The 16,691-nt window shown below is 46.0% G+C and overlaps 1 protein-coding gene across 1 annotated transcript in view; it reads right to left on the bottom strand.

The window, feature by feature from the left end:
* Positions 1–16,691, bottom strand: part of HHAT (hedgehog acyltransferase) — a gene marked incomplete at both ends in the record, with an annotated part of 362,271 nt that overhangs the window by 135,485 nt on the left and 210,095 nt on the right. The window lies entirely within an intron of this gene.

The following is a 16,691-nucleotide window of genomic DNA, read 5'->3' on the forward strand; positions in this document are numbered from 1 at the left end:
CAACAAGGTCCTAATGTATAGCACAGGGAACTATATTCAATATCCTGTGATAAACCATAATGGAAAAGAATATAAAAGAAGAATGTATCTATGTGTGTAACTGAGTCACTTTCCTGTACAGTAGAAATTGACATGACATTTTAAATCAACTATACTTCAAAATTTTTAAAAATAGAAAAAAAAAAAGAAAGAAAATAAATAGCTTAGATTTGGCTCAGCAAGGAGAGTAGAAAACCAAATCCCATCATTCAGTTATAAATATTGTCCTTAGGAATTTGTCTAATTCCCCAGATTTCCCACTAGGACGCTCTTCCTTCCATATTCCAGAACAACTGGGAAAGCTTGAGCACTGGCATTTCTAACCGGCTTCATCTTCCTGACTATGTCATAAATGTTTGCTTTCCCTCTGCAACTAGACCACAGGAAATTTAAGCAGTTGCTTACTCTTCTGTTCCCTCACTGGCCTTAATGTACGCTGCATACAGTAGAAGCTCTGTGCATGGTGCTGAATAAAACAGAAAATCTAGTATCTTTAACTCCAGTCTGGGGCCTCAAGGAGACCAGAGTTCTTGGATGGCTCAAGTGCTCACAGGAATTTGTCCACTTTCACCAAGGCACAGAATCCTACAATTACGTATGGTCAAAGCTAGAAGAGATCTTTTAAATCATAAGGTATTTTACAGATGAGTAAGTGATGCCCAGAAACGTAAAGTGACTTTCCCAAGACCATGAAATGAATGGAAAAGCCAGGACTAGAATCGCGGGCCTCTAAAGCATCAGATGTGAGTAAAAAAATGTCGCAGAACCTAGAGATAAAATGAGGAACCTCTCCCCTCTGCCTACCCTGATAGAACAGAAGGAGACAGTATATAGTTGCATCCCATCCCAACTGAATAATTTGCTTGCGTAATCAGATGCACTTCCTCGGCTAAATGCTTTCCAGTTCACTATTTGGCTTAAAAAATGATTAAGAGGTTCAAAAATAATTATCTATTTCCATTTCCAAAATGGATTTTACTGCAATAGACTCTGTATTAATAAACACATACAAATGTCACTCTATGAAAAACATATTGTCTGCAAATAACCTTTCAATTAGAAACAGACGCTGTGGCTTCCAGTATCTAAAGTGTTTTTAATTGAAATGGCCTGGTTGCAACTGAAATCAGGCTGGAGGCAAATTCTTTCTACTCAGGCTCTGTTCTGAAGGTCTGACCTTCCCTTGGGATTTTATGTTACTACCCTCAAGCACCCGGGATGCACACACAGCCCTCCAGTCCAGAATGTGCTCCTGAATCTGTCCTTTCAATACAGATCATCCGGTCCTTGCCAGTAAGCAGTGTCCACACTGACTTAAGAGGAGGAAAGGAAACTGTGCTGGTTGCAGTCTATGTGGATATTTCTCACTAGATCCAAATTCAACAAATGTGGACCGAATGCCTATTATATGTTAGACCCTGTGAGAAGTACTTCACGCGAGCTTTCTCTCCTTAACCTTGAAGCAGATCGGATCGTAGACAGATAGATGAGAAGTCAACAACAATAGCCATCATTTAGGGAACTGCCCCAAGTATTTCACATGCATTAACACATTATCTCCATTTTACAAATGATCAAACTAGGGCTCAGACCTAGCATGTGGGAGAGGAGGGATTCATATAGAGGTGGTCTGTCCACAGCCTGTGCCTCTAACTTCTATGCCAGGCCATATCTCTTCAGCAATAAGACAGTCTACTCTTCTCCTGGGGTTCCTCCTCTTAAATAATGCTGGAGATCCTTTATCCCACAGTCCCTTTATCTACAGACCAAGGGTCTTCTATATTTTCAGGTTTATGGAACACTTTCAAATACACTCTCGTCTACTATAGCACACGTTTCCCTAAATACCATAGTACATATGTCACTGGTAAATAAATAGGAGAACAATGTCCATACAAAACACAAATTGTGTCAGTTTATATGTATTTTTTTCTTAGCTTGTTAATCTCAGCCGCAAGTAAAAGCAGCTGAACACAAAGCTCACTAACAGAGCTGATTACATTACTGTACCAGGTACCCATTCATCCCACCCCTTTTACCTGTTGGCCTAGTACAGCCACATGCTCTGTCACAGACATAATGCACAGCATCTCAAAGATGCAGTGTTGGGCTTCCCTGGTGGCGCAGTGGTTGAGAGTCCGCCTGCCAATGCAGGGAGCGCGGGTTCGTGCCCCGGTCCAGGAGGGTCCCGCATGCCGCGGAGCGGCTGGGCCCATGAGCCATGGCCGCTGAGCCTGCGCGTCCGGAGCCTGTGCTCCACAGCGGGAGAGGCCGCAGCATTGAGAGGCCCGTGTACCACAAAAAAAAAAAAAAAAAAAAAAAAAAAAAAAAGATGCAGTGTAAAAGAACATCACAAAACAAGGATCCAGAGCCATCCACCTCAGTCATCACTGAAATCTGTGTAAAGCCTGCAAGTACTTTTCCCCACCTCCCTCTAACCTTGCCTTCAGAACTCAGCAGTCTCTATCCCCCTTCCATCAAGGTACCGTCACCTTTTAAGGTAAAGGCTGATACTGCCTAGAATATTTATTTCCTAGTAATTCAGTGTGACTTTCCAGTTGAGCTGATATCCTTATTAGGATTGTTGTTTTTCTTAGCATTCTGGATGGAGTTTCATAGATTTGGGGTGATCTAACCAACTCTATTTTTCCGTAAGTCCTGTTATCTTTTTGTGTGCCATTTTATATAACCTGAGATTTGTCAAGTTTGTGTGCCTCGCATTACACCAGAAACAGCTTGAATTGGCAGCACAACCAAAAGCATGAAACTATCCAGTTTCCTCAAGATTCCCATGGTCTCTGGTCAGCACTGAGTTGCTGTGAGAACAGAGTTGCCTTGGCCATGTCCATTTATATAGGCTCCCATACCATTCAGAGGTTTTAGTTGTAAACAACAGAATGCACTCTAGATAACTGAAGCAGAATAGAAACTTCTTAAGGACATTAGGTCACAGAACATCTGGGTGGACCAGTGAATCAGGCTGGGAGATGACTGATTCACCAGAGAGCCCCTGCAGGCCCTACTGCAGATGCTACTACCACCCTCTCCAGAAACACTGCAGTGGGATGCCTCTCCTAACTGCCTTCTGAATCAAAGTTACCCCCTTTTTTTTTTTTTTTTTGCGGTACGTGGGCCTCTCACTGCTGTGGCCTCTCCCATTGAGGAGCACAGGCTCCGGACGCGCAGGCTCAGCGGCCATGGCTCACAGGCCCAGCCGCTCCGCGGCATGTGAGATCCTCCCAGACCGGTGCACGATGTCCCCTGCATCGGCAGGCAGACTCTCAACCACTGCGCCACCAGGGAAGCCCCAAAGTTACCCCTTTGATGCATGTGACTGGCAGAGCCTATAATATATTCTGGCACTAGCTGCCAGGGAGATGCAGAAAGTGACTTTTTTATCTGTACTCTGAGGAGGTAGAGTTCAGAAGGCCAGACATTTCCCAAAGCCAGAAGGATGTTCAAAAGGTACTTACTGAGTAGCCAGAGTATGGAGCAAATGTCCACTCTACTTAGGAAGCAAATTTTACCCAACTCTCGGCAAACATTGATCTCCTGGTACTAGGCTGGTGCCCTACCAAGCCCCTGCCCCATAGCAAGTCGACCCCTTTCCTCACAGGTGTGCTTGCTTCAATGTTCTGTCTGATGTCCACCAACTCAACAGTACGTATCATCCTCACTGCAACAGACCTTGATCTTGTATGTTGACTAACATTTGGAAACATCCCCAAGATTCCAAGGCTGCACTTATTAACAGGTCATGTTCAAAGGAGTAACATATTCCCACGAGCACACCAGGATTTTGACAATCCCCAAAAGAAATGATGGAGAAGAAAATCGCTACACTGACTCACAGCATCATACCTCCTCCCTGGTACATTAGCAGCTCCTCATTCCTACAGACTGCATGGTATGCCCAACTCCCAGCTCGCTGACTGTCCCGTCACACATTCTTCTCATTTGGGTACAGGTTTTCTGAATGCAAATGAATCTTCTCTAATTGATACAAAAGTTTTCATCATTTTAAATGTTGGTGTTATTAGTATTATTGACATATTAGTGATAAAGATCCTCCCACTCTAGTACATTAATTAATAGGCTACACTATGCATTTTCTACTGAAGGTTTTTTCCCTTCAGTACATCAATTCCATTGTCTAAGTGAGGACTTCAGATATGTTAGAATACGTATGCGTAAGTAATTTTTAACTACAGCTACACTTTCCCAGCAAACTCTTTAGTCACCCATTTCCAAGTTACTGCTTAGAATCTGAGCCTGACTGATTGCTTTTTAAAAATTTTTTATTGAAGTATAGTTGTGTTAATGGTGTGTTAATTTCTGCTGTACAGCTAAGTGACTCAGTTATACACACATGTACATTCTTTTTTATATTCTTTTCCATTATGGTTTATCACAGGATATTGAATATCGTTCCCTGTATTTTACAGGAGGACCTTGTTGTTTATCTATCCTATATATAATAGTTTGCCTCTGCTAATCCCAAACTCACAGTCCATCCGTCCCCCATTCCCCCTCCCCCTTGGCAACCACAAGTCTGTACTCTATGTGTGTCTGTTTCTGTTTCATAGATAGGTTCATTTGTGCCATATTTCAGATTCCACATATAAGTGATATCCTATGGTATTTGTCTTTCTCCTTCTGACTTACTTCACTTAGTATGACAATCTCTAGTTGCATCCATGTTGCTACAAATGGCATTATTTCGTTCTTTTTTATGGCTGAGTAATATTCCATTGTATAAATGTACTACATCTTCTTTATCCATTCCTCTGTTGGTGGACAGTTAGGTTGTTTCCCTGCCTGACTTTGATCTTTCAAACAGCATTCAGTGGAGCTTATTTTAACAAACATATATCAACACTTCCCCCCCCCCCCGCCAGTTAACGGTCCTGTCTCAGGAGATGTTGATAGACAAAAATGATATCACAAATGGTCCTCATGGAGCTCACTGCCTCTCTGGGGAGACAGGAAGTGTGCCATGATGATGTGGTGGGGTAAGAGCTGTGAGGAAAAAAAGAAATCACAAGAGGCTGTGGATACATGTTGGAGAGCAAGGAGGCAACTCTGAAGAGGTGATGGATGGCCTGTGACTGAAGGGCTGAGTAGGAAACAGCCTGGAAGCAAGGGGGAAGGGGAAGAACATTTGGGAGAGGATATAAAAGCCAAAGAGAGCATCGCCAGTTAGGGCGACACTGCTCGGCGTGACTATGGCTGGTGCCAGGGCAGCAGGAGGGAAAGTGGGGGGAGCTGAGGCAGGGTCAGACCTTCACAGGGCTTGTGTGGCCTGATGAGGAGAAAGCTTCAGGCGGATTTCAACAGATGACAGGACCCAACCTCCTTTTTGAGGCATCTGTGGCAGCAGAGTAGAGGGTGGATTTGAGGAGGGTGAGGCGAGACGCAGGGATGCACACAGAGGCTAAGGTAGTCATTCTCACCATCCAAGGACTTGAATCAATGCAGAGGAGAGCGAGGAGGAGGGCATACAGTTCAAAAGTAAAAACAGGGCTTCCCTGGTGGCGCAGTGGTTGAGAGTCCGCCTGCCGATGCAGGGGACACGGGTTCGTGCCCTGGTCCGGGAAGATCCCACATGCCGCGGAGTGGCTGGGCCCATGAGCCATGGCCGCTGAGCCTGCGCGTCCAGAGCCGGTGCTCCGCAACGGGAGAGGCCACAACAGTGCGAGGCCCGCGTACCGCAAAAATACAAAAAACAGAAGTAAAAACAACAACAACAAACAGCACTCAAGACCTTGCATGGCCTGGTCCAGGACAACCTCCCAGCCTCCCTGTGCCCCCGTCACTCTGCGTTTCAACCACTAGGACCTTCTTTCTGTCCTTCCTCCTGGCACCCTGCTCTTTGAGGATACTTTTCCCTCCACCTCAGCATTGCCTCCTGGGGAGCCTTCCCCCCCCACCGGGAAGCTCCTGTTCCACTCCTGGGTCAAGTGCCCTACGCACTTGTAGGACCATGTGTCTCCTTCTTGGCACTACTGGCTACTATCCTTGTCCACATACGTGTATGATCTCCCACAGACAGCTCTCTGCTCCCAAACCCTAAGCTCCATGAGAGCAGGAGCCATGTCTCTATTTGCTTCCTACTGTGTTCCAGCCCACAGTAGGTACTAAAATGATCAGATGATAAATGAGTGGATCCCTGCATTTAGAATAATTTATCTCACCCATGTGGTATTGATTTGCTTGATTTAACTCATGTTTTTGAAGTGCCTGACTTTCCTCCTAAAAGCAGCATTTCACAAATGGGGAAACAGCAGCCGTGATATGAAAAAACTTGCTAGTCAAGTCACGTTGCTAGTAAGTGACGGAGCTGGCTTGGGTTTGGGCTTCAGCCAACTCCACCTGTTCACGTCCATCCTGTGGACACACCACCTGTTGCCAGGTGTTCAAAGGAAAATGGAGGAGAAAGCAAGCTCACGGAGCTTACATGTCAATCATCGAACCGAAGAGAAAGCACCATCCTAGATTTCTCTTTAAAAAAAGAAATTGGGGGCTTCCCTGGTGGCGCAGCGGTTGGGGGTCCGCCTGCCGATGCAGGGGACATGGGCTCGTGCCCCGGTCCAGGAGGATCCCGCATGCTGCGGAGCGGCTGGGCCCGTGAGCCATGGCCACTGAGCCTGTGCGTCCGGAGCCTGTGCTCCTCAACGGGAGAGGCCACAGCAGTGAGAGGCCCGCGTGCCGCAAAAAAAAAAAAAATTGGTGTTGCCATTCAGTCTGCTATCACCCCAGCAGATGAACAAGGAGTCAAGTGAAGTATAATGACGGTGACAACAATGAACAATTATTAAGTGCTTACTCCATGCTGAGGGCTATTTTAAGCACTTTAAATATATCAATGTCACCTAATCCTCAAAAAAAGCCTGTGAATTAGATATTATTACTAATACTCATTGTAGAGATGAGGAAAGTCAAGCACAGAGCTGTCAAGTTGGTCACAGAATCAACAGTGATGCAACCAGCATTCAAACCCAGGCAGCCCAACACCGGAGCCTGAACCCCAAGCCACCAACCGTGACCTTCAAGACGGCAGAGTGCCCCAGGGGGAGCACCTAACTCCTCCGGGGGAGCCAGCAAGAGCTCTGCAAGAGAGGTGACCTCTGGACCCAGTGCTGAGAAGGCCTATATGGGAAGAGGGAAGCAAACACGCACAAAAAGAAAGAAGAAAATGAAGGAGCGAGTCTTGTTCAGGGAACAGAAAGAAGTTAATGCTGCTGCTCATGGGGCTAAGAGTTAAGTCTGGAAAAGGCAGTTGAATACATGGCTGTGGAGGGAGGAAAATGGCTGATTAAAACTGCCTTTTGTTGGTTTGTCTGTAAACTGTGTTTTGATTCAATGGCTGGACTGAGGGGACAGGCGGAATGAGGAAGAAAGTAAAGGTGAGGTTCACAATAGAAGGGAAATGGAAGATGAGGGGCCTCGGTTACGGGGCACACAGTTCAAATGAGGAAAACAGGGCACGTTCGGTTCATATTTAACAGGAGGAACTGACAGAACTTAGGGACCAAAATGGGGGATGTGAAGGGTGGTGACGAAGGGCACTTCCAGACCGACCCCAAGGTTTCTGCATTGGTTAATATGGGTGGGGAGCCATCCCTAGGATGGGGGGAGAGTAGGGATGGGACAAAGGGGAGGTTGGGAGGGGGTAAGAGTAGATAAGGAGTTCCTTTGGGGGCAAGCTGAATGGCTAATAAGATGGATGTTGATCTTTCAACTAAGGAGGCAGAAATACAATTGAACACCCAGCGCCTCTAGAAAGGAAGGAGACACATGGCATTATCACATAGACCAGTGTGAGCCAGGAGAATGTTCGTGATGATGGAAATGTTCTATATCTGCCTTGTCCAAGATGATAGCTACACGTGGCTACTGAGCACTTAAAATGTGGCTAGTGCAACTGAGGAACAACAAAATTTGTAATTTTGTCGGACTTTAAACCATTTAAACTTAAATAGCCACAGGTGGCTGGTAGCTGCTGTATTAAAGGGCGCAGATCTGGACAACAGGAGCTGCTCTCTAAGGATAAAAACACCAAAGCTGCTCATCAGAGGCTGCCGAGATTGGAAGGGACCTTAGAGTTTATCAGGTATAATTTTCTCATTTTACAAATAAGAAAACTGAGGCCCCAACAGGAGAAGTGACTTGCACAACATCACTGCAGCGAGAGAGTGGCAAGGCAGGCTAGAGCCACGGCCTTCTGTATCTGATCCAATGCCCTTTCCATTTCACAGGCTGCTTCTGTTACTGATGCAAAAAATAACTGCAATTTTATTTAAATCTGGTGTGTGGAATCGATGCGGCTCATGGGCAAAGCCAAGTAAAGATCATGTACTCCCCCTGCTGAGCGAGACATCCCAAACACCACTGGGTAAGTAGCTACATCAGATCCTTTAGTTGCAGATAACAGAACCCACTCTGGTTAGTTTTAATATGAAAGGAATTGATTAAGGAAGGATCAGCAGTTTGCACAATCTCTGAGAGAGGGTCTCAAAGCCAGGCTTGGAGGCTATGCAGTCAGGTACTGTTGTCAAATCACACCACCACTGCTCTGATGGGGATCCTACTGTGCCTGCCACTGTGCTCAGGGGAGCAGCCAGCCAGATATCTGCCTCTCCACGCTGGACGGCACTGCTGCCAGGATCACCAGAATGCATTCCACAGCCCCCTCCCTCCACATGTCATTCTCAGTAGAAGCTAAATAGAGGGGAGGAGACTCTTACGACAAAGGAAAGCAAGTTTCTGGCTTCTACCTGGTGCAGAAGCCCCACAGGTCGGAACAATCCCCAGGAATTAGGAAAAGAATTTTTTAAAAAGGCACCGGGCCTCCCTGGTAGTGCAGTGGTTAAGAATCCACCTGCCAATGCAGGGGACACGGGTTTGAGCCCTGGTCTGGGAAGATCCCTCAGGCTGCAGAGCAACTAAGCCCGTGCACCACAACTACTGAGCCTGTGCTCTAGAGCCCGTGCACCACAACTACTGAGCCTGTGCTCTAGAGCCCGTGAGCCACAACTACTGAGCCCGCATGCTGTAACTGCTGAAGCCCACGTGCCTAGAGCCCATGCTCCACAACAAGAGAAGCCCCCGCTCCTCTTGCCACAGCTAGAGAAAGCCCGCAGGCAGCAATGAAGACCTAAAGCAGCCAAAATAAAATAAATAAATTAAAAAAAAGAAGGCAACACCACCACCACTTAACAAATGCCCTGTTGAATAAATACCCCATCTGTACTGGTTTGGACCATGGATTTTACAGCCCATCTCACTCAGCAGCATCCTTCTCTGACCCAGAGCTTTGTACACTTAAAATTATGTCTCTATATTGCAATTTTTCTCAATTAATTCACCAGGGGCTCTTTTCAATCTTTTAAAGGATACATTTATTCACCAGAACATCTATATTGATAGAAGCTATGTATGGTGGGAAGTGAATTATGCATTTTGACTCTTGGAGCGTTAAGGGTTTCTTTTCTTTTTTAATCTGGATTTTCTAATTAACAAACTCGATATAGCACGGCCATGAAGATGAACAATTCTGGAAAGTTCTTCCTCAGAAGTGGTAGCAGTAGGAAGGAAGCAAGAGTGGATCTGAGAAATCTTCTAAGAACTGAAAAGTATTGTAATGTGAGGCTTAATCATCAAGGCTCTTCCATCCTAAGATTCTACAAAGGAAAGGAAAAGACTACAAATCACTCCAGGTGTTGGAGTCTGGGGGAAGAGAAATGCTGTCTTGGACAGTGATTGTGATGGGGGAAGCCAGGAAGGGGTTCAGTCTGTGACAAAAACTGAGAATGTACCAACCAAGAATATGAGGGAAGAATATACCAGCTCATTATGCAACAGCTCTCATGAGCGAACCAGATGGAGTTCTCCTCCAGGCAGCCCCAAGGTGGGGCACCAGTGCTGTACTTAGATCGAGGAGGGAGGCCTCCTGTCCTGAGGGTGGCCGACATCCAAGGGGAGCGGCACAAAGACAGGAGCACGGAACTGGACCTTCAGAGACCCCACAGTGAAGGAGCGAGAGCTCACGAGACAAGATGGTTACTTGTCCCTGTGAGAAAGCTATGAACACCACCCCAGGTGGCCTTCCCAGAGCCAAGCCACGGTCTCCAAATGCCTATTGCCAGGTTCCACCATCTTTTAACTGCCTCCAGGTTCATGTCCACATGTATAATCACACCTTTTACAACACATCAAGCAAACGTAAACAGAAGGAAATTAAAGGATAGTTAGGGCTACTGTTACTCAACACAGAGTAGCTTTCACAGCAGCTGGTTGTCAAAGAAACTTCCCTGAGGAGCAAGGACAGGCCTGGGTCACCAAGCTCCAGCTCACGGTAGAGCAGCATGGTAATGGCTGAGGTTCAAAGATCACAATTTCACTAAATTCCTAGCTAAGCCTGACACAGACCCTGTTACACCCCTACTGAAAACCCTCCAATGGCTCTTACTGCATCTAAAAGAGACCCTGCTCTTCTTCATGGTCTGGCCATCGCCTCGTCCTCCAGAATCATTTTGCACGCTTGGCTCCATGCTCCACACCCTCCAGCCCCACGGGCTTCCCTCCTTCCTTTCCTCAAGGGGCTCCTTCCCATCTCAGGGCCTTGGCGCCTGCCCTTCCCTCTGCCTGAAACAGCCCAGCCTCAGATCTCCCCCGGAAGCCTCTTCCCACTCACCCTTCTCTTACCCAGGGTCACCTACCGCCTCCAAAAGGCCCCTCCTGCCCATGCTATCGAAGGGAGCTAGCTCTCCCACCTGGCTTCTCCATCACGTCACGGGCATTACAGGGCTTGCTTACTTGTTTTCTCTGTCTTCACCCACACAAGGCAAGCCAAGGGAGGGCAGGGGTATAGTCTACTCGTCACTGCTTTTATCCCAGCTCCTGGAATAGTGCTTAGACCACTTAATTCGTTGCATAAATAAATGGATTAAAAGAAAAAAGGTTGACCAGGGCTCCCTGACCTGTACAGGCCTCTGCTATGGGGGTGATGGCCAGTCCTGGTGTCTGAGTGATTCCCTGGGCCCAGCACAGGGACCAACTTTCCAGAGCCCTGAAGACAAGGGGTAACACCCCAAAATAGGGACTCATTTTCCACTCTACCTTCATTGGCCGAGCAGCTGCCAAGAACAAAGGCCGCATCTCCCGATACCTGGCAAACAAATGCAGTATTGCCTCACGAATCGATTGCTTCTCTGAGGTACCTACCAGTGTATTTGGGGAGAAGCTTCGAGAACAAGTTGAGGAGAGGCTGTTCTATGAGACTGGAGAGATTCCACAATAGAATCTGGATGTCATGAAGGAGGCAATGGTTCAGGCAGAGAAAGCGGCTGCTGAGATTACTAGGAAGCTGGAGAAACAGGAGAAGAAACGCTTGAAGAAGGAAAAGAAAAGGCTGACTGCGGTTGCCCTGGCATCTTCAGAAAACAGCAGTAGGACCCCGGAGGAATGTGAGGAGACAAGTGCAAGACCCAAAAAGAAGAAGAAGCAAAAGCCCCAGGAGGCTCCTCAGGAGAATGGAGTGGAAGACCCATCTGTCTCCTCCAAACCCCCAAAAAAGAAATCTTTTTCCAAGGAGGAGCTGGTTAGTAGTGATCTTGAAGAGACAGCTGGCAGTGGAACTCTTACCAAGAGGAAGAAATCTTTCCCCAAAGAGGAACCAGATAGTGACCCTGAAGAGTCAGGAAACGAGAGGGTCCCCAAGAAAAAGAGGAAATTCTCTTCAAGGAGGAGCCTCTCAGCAGTAAACCTGAAGAGGCTGCTGCCAGCAAGAGCAGCAGCTCCAAGAAAAAGAAAAAGCTCCGAAAGCTATCCCAGGAAAATTAGAATGGACATTTCCCTAGTAGGGCATAACTTACAGAGATATTTCCCAGCCCATCCCCTATAGCCCAATAAAAATAAAAACAAATTCACGAGTCAAAAAAAAAAAAAAGAAAGAAAAAAGGAGATGGTTACTAAGTCATGTTAAATTTTTGAGAAATAAAACGTATTCATTAAACATTTTTTTAAATTAATGGTGCCAAATGCTCAGGCGGCCACTTCCCTACACTCCATGTCCTTGGGTTAGTCAGACTAGAGATACTGGTTCAGCTCTGTCACCAAGAAAAGGAACTTTCTCAGTCCACTGCTCTACTCTTTTTTTTTTAATGGAATAAATATTACATTATTTTTAAATGGAGATATAATTGACATATAGCCTATTAAAAACAAGACAATGGACCCAATATGGAGACACTTATGCTGAGCATGGAGAAGGTCGCATCTGAGATGGACCTGAGAGCAGCAGGACTTGGATATGGGGGCAGGGTGGGCACTTCATGCACAGGGAACACATGAGCCAAGAAAGGAAGCCAAGGAATGGGGGAAAGACAGAAAGCAGCATTTAGACCCATTTGGCGGTGACCCAAAGGAGAAGAATGGTGAGATGAGATGGAAAGGGAGCCTGAGACCTACTGTGGTGGACCCAGGACATGGCGGGGTGGGGGGGGGGCATTAGTCTGGTTCTGACAGAGGAAAGAGAATCACTGACTGGTTCTGAGTAGGGAGAGACACATCAGGTAAGTCGTCAAGGGCTCAGAAAGGGATAGTGAGCTGCCTAAAGTCACATAGGTAGGAGAGGGGCCAGGACTCAAACCCTGTTACCCTGATTCCAGAGGTGAATTGGGGTAGGGGGAAGGACAAAACTAACCCCTACTACGTCCCCACTGTTTCCAGGCACAGAGCTAAGTGTTTTGCATACAATATTAAACCTCACTACAGCCCTATGAGGTAAGAAGCCCAAATTACTGACAAAGGTGCGCATCTTCCCTCCAGAAACAAAGGAAAGGGTGATGTGAGAGATGGTGAGGAGACAGACTCAACAGGATCTGGAAGCTGACGGGGCCCGGGAGCAACGGTGGTTGCAGTCACCTTCTCTTCAGCATCCTGCCTGCATCCTATGATCTGCCTCTGTGGGGCCCCTTTGGGAGCTGGCTTTCTTCACGCACATATTCCTCGCTTTTTACTGAAAACACTTTGTTACTGGAACACCACACAGCTCATGAGCTGCTGGTTTCATATTCCACAAGTTGAATGAAAGGAAGCTTTAAAAAGAAGGCTGGGAGGCTGCAGTCCCTGCAAAGGAGAGGAGTCTGCAGTGGCCAGGGACCAAGGGGACTTGGTGGCTCCGACCCAAGTGCCACATCTCTCCTCCCACTGCCACTAAGAGGGGATCAGCAGTGCCTAATCAGGGGCAGAAATGCAGAGTTCAGGCTCCCTCAGGTGGGGGCAGCTTTTTAATCAGCTCATTTACTTTTTATACCACTATTAAAAAATTATCTACATAGACAAACAAAAGTTGACTTCTGTGTTATAGTCACACAATAACAAATTCAAAATCCTATGTAACAAATCAGGTATTTGGCCTCTGGGTTATCACCTCTGTGTGCTGAAAAATAGATACATATTTGTTTTATCTTCCCTCCTTTTATATTTGTCTATAAAAATATACATAGGGCTTCCCTGGTGGCGCAGTTGTTGGGAGTCCACCTGTCGATGCAGGGGACACGGGTTGGTGCCCCGGTCCGGGAAGATCCCACATGCCGCGGAGCGGCTGGGCCCGTGAGCCATGGCCGCTGAGCCTGCGCATCCGGAGCCTGTGCTCCGCGATGGGAGAGGCCACAACGGTGAGAGGCCCGCATACTGCAAAAAATATATATATATATATGTATATATATATAATATATATATATATATATATATACACATAATGGTTTCAAGTATGTATTTAAGTTGTTTCTAAGCTACTAAATGCCCACATTCTTCCTCAATGTCTCTGCTTCCAGAGCAGCTCAGAGCCTAAGCAGGTCTCAACTGTCCTGAGGAGACACAGGAAAGAGAGAGGCTTATCCCCAGCACTCTTCCTTCTCCTTCTCAGGAGGACGCCTTCAGCCCGAAATGAATCTCGCTTTTGACTACTAGACTTCTTAAAGATGCAAGGCAGACTCTTTTGAACATTTTGGACAACACACAATCCAAGACATATTTCAAATGACTTCTTTATCAGCACCGTTAACTATAGCAAATGTGGTGGTGAACTTCAGGGTGCTCAGAATAGAGGTGGAGAAAAACTACCCTGTGATTCATGAAGCTTCTGTCCTGTTGTGGGGCTGGTTTTGTCACTAAGGGAAAACCAAAAACCGTTTTGCTTATTTCAGAATTCAGTGAACCATTAATTCACACATCACTGAAATGTGCTGCCCTCTGACAATTCAAAGACCCTCCAGACCATGGTGGGATCCCAGGATCAACCTCTAGAAGAAGAGCAAAAGACACTACAGAAGTGAGCAGCTGGCCCATTCTACCTTCTCTCTCACCAGAACCAAATCACGCTTCAAAAGGGCACAGCTGTGCTGTTTCATGGACACATTAGCATTTGTACAGGATTGAATCTGCACTATACTGAACATTCTCTAAGCAGAATCTGTTTGCTTATGCAAAGGAATTTATCTTCTGATGAGTGTATTAACTCCAGAGAGCTTCTCAAATAGCTTTAGGGCCATGCCTGAGGCTCACTGCCTTTTTCTGTTTGCCTAAGAAGTACCCATGGCATCACCGCCACACTGCACTTCTGCTGGTCCTGACAGGATATCAAAACAGTGTCTCCTAAGGACAAAAGTAATGGCTCTGATGCACTCACACATGGACTTTAGAATAAAAAGGGAAAGTGATGGTAAAGAAAATTTATTTTGCGGTTTTTTTTGTTTTTTTTTTTTCGGCTGTGCCACGAGGCTTGTGGGACCTTAGTTCCCCAACCACAGATTGAACCCAGGCCCACGGCAGTGAAAGCACCAAGACTTAACCACTGGACCACCAAGGAATTCCTGCTATTTTTTTTTAAGTTAGATTCTTATTTGAAATATGTATTTGAAATGGATTAAATAGCTAAATATAAACAATACAGAAAATAAGACGAAAACACAGGTGAATATTTTCCTGTTTTTTACATGCATAAGCATAGGAGCAACTGTTTAAAAAAAAAAAAAAACACTGACAAATTTTATCTTTCAGACAATATGTAAGAGGGATGTCTCCAGGCTTTCTTTTAAAAGTCACGAGAGCATCCTGTATTACTTAAACCGATTCCCCAACCTGAGGAACTTAGAAGGGGGCAGGGAGGTAGGTACAAAGCAATTATAATACACCTTTCATAAAAGGGGTAGGGCTGGCTACAATTCTGGGTAAAAAGAAATACGCCTCGGTCAGCAAGAATCAAACCGAACATCACTAGTCAATTCTACTTTCTTGCCAAAACTTAACTAAGCTAAATTTAAACAAGCCATCCTGTTATCTAAAATCAAAGAGCTGGTTTCTTCTGTAATCTCTTTTCCTAGATTGGTCACTTTTTTCCTTTTTCTTTTGTAGCATCACATTAAGAATTCCAGCCAATACTCTTCTTCTGAGGCTATTTCTTAAGTGAGTTGTGATTACTGTTTCCTGAAAGTCTTCCCTTTGGTTTCTATCAGATGCAGAAGGACTGAACACACTGAGTTTTCCCACAGTCATCATAAAACGCCAATACCAAAAATGCTCACATTTCATTAAACGTGACAGCGCCTTCCTGCCCCATAGCTCAGTGAAGCACTCCAACAACTTAAAAGGAAACATGTCCCTCCCTGCAGTTGCCCAGGCTGAGATCACAGATAGGGCTCTTGCCTTTGTGGAAACTGATGTAATCCCAGAGAAGTCGACATTGCTTTCATCAACGTAAAAGATGCAGCTGATTAATTTCAGGCATGCTGCAGCTTCTTTCCTTCCAAACGCTAAGCACTCAATACAGTGTGACAACCCAGAGTACATGCTATGAGTTTACTGGAGCCAATAAATGCAGTTAATTTAAAAAAAAAAAAAAAAAAAAAAACTATGCCAATTTCTCCAACATCTCCTCTTTTACAAAGGGAAATATATTTTCTTCTCCTGGCCATCACAGAACAAGAAGGGTCCCACAAGTACGACCCCACATTCTTCCAACCTCTAAGGTGCTCTCCAGCGGTATACTTCCAGGAAAGCGCCATTGCCCACTGGAGTCACTAAGTCACCATTCACTGCTTTGCTTCTTCGTTCTCCCGGCAATCGTGTGCTGCTTCTCTCCACCCAACTGAAGACACTTTCTCTAAGTCTAAAGGGCACTTAAGACCTTCTGGTGGCTAAATACAAGAGCTCCTCCAATTAAAAAGAAAAAAAAAAAATCCCCACTCAAACCACCTCCTCCACCAGCTGCCATGCCTTTCTTTCCTCCCTATCACAGCTTAACTTCTTAAAGGAGTTGTGGCTGCCATTCCCTCACCTCCCACTTTCATTGTGCCCACACCCTTCTTCAACCCCGCTGGCTTCTGGGGTTGACATGCAGATGAAACAGTTCTCACTAAGGTGCCCAAAGATCAACAGGGCTCAGTCCCCACCAGGCATGACCTCCCAAACTGGGAGCAGAAAGGACCCATTTTCTAAAGATAGCTGCAAACAAAGGGGTTTGCACCCCATCCTGGGATTACTAAGAGATGGAGAACTGACTGCTCCCCCAACCACCTCCCTACCCCACGCCCTGCCCCACCCTATCCCCAAGCTGGTAAGAGGACCGAGGAAGAGACTCCTTCGAG

Source organism: Hyperoodon ampullatus (genome assembly GCF_949752795.1).
Source record: "Hyperoodon ampullatus genome assembly, chromosome: 2".
Taxonomy (NCBI): Eukaryota; Metazoa; Chordata; class Mammalia; order Artiodactyla; family Ziphiidae; genus Hyperoodon; species Hyperoodon ampullatus.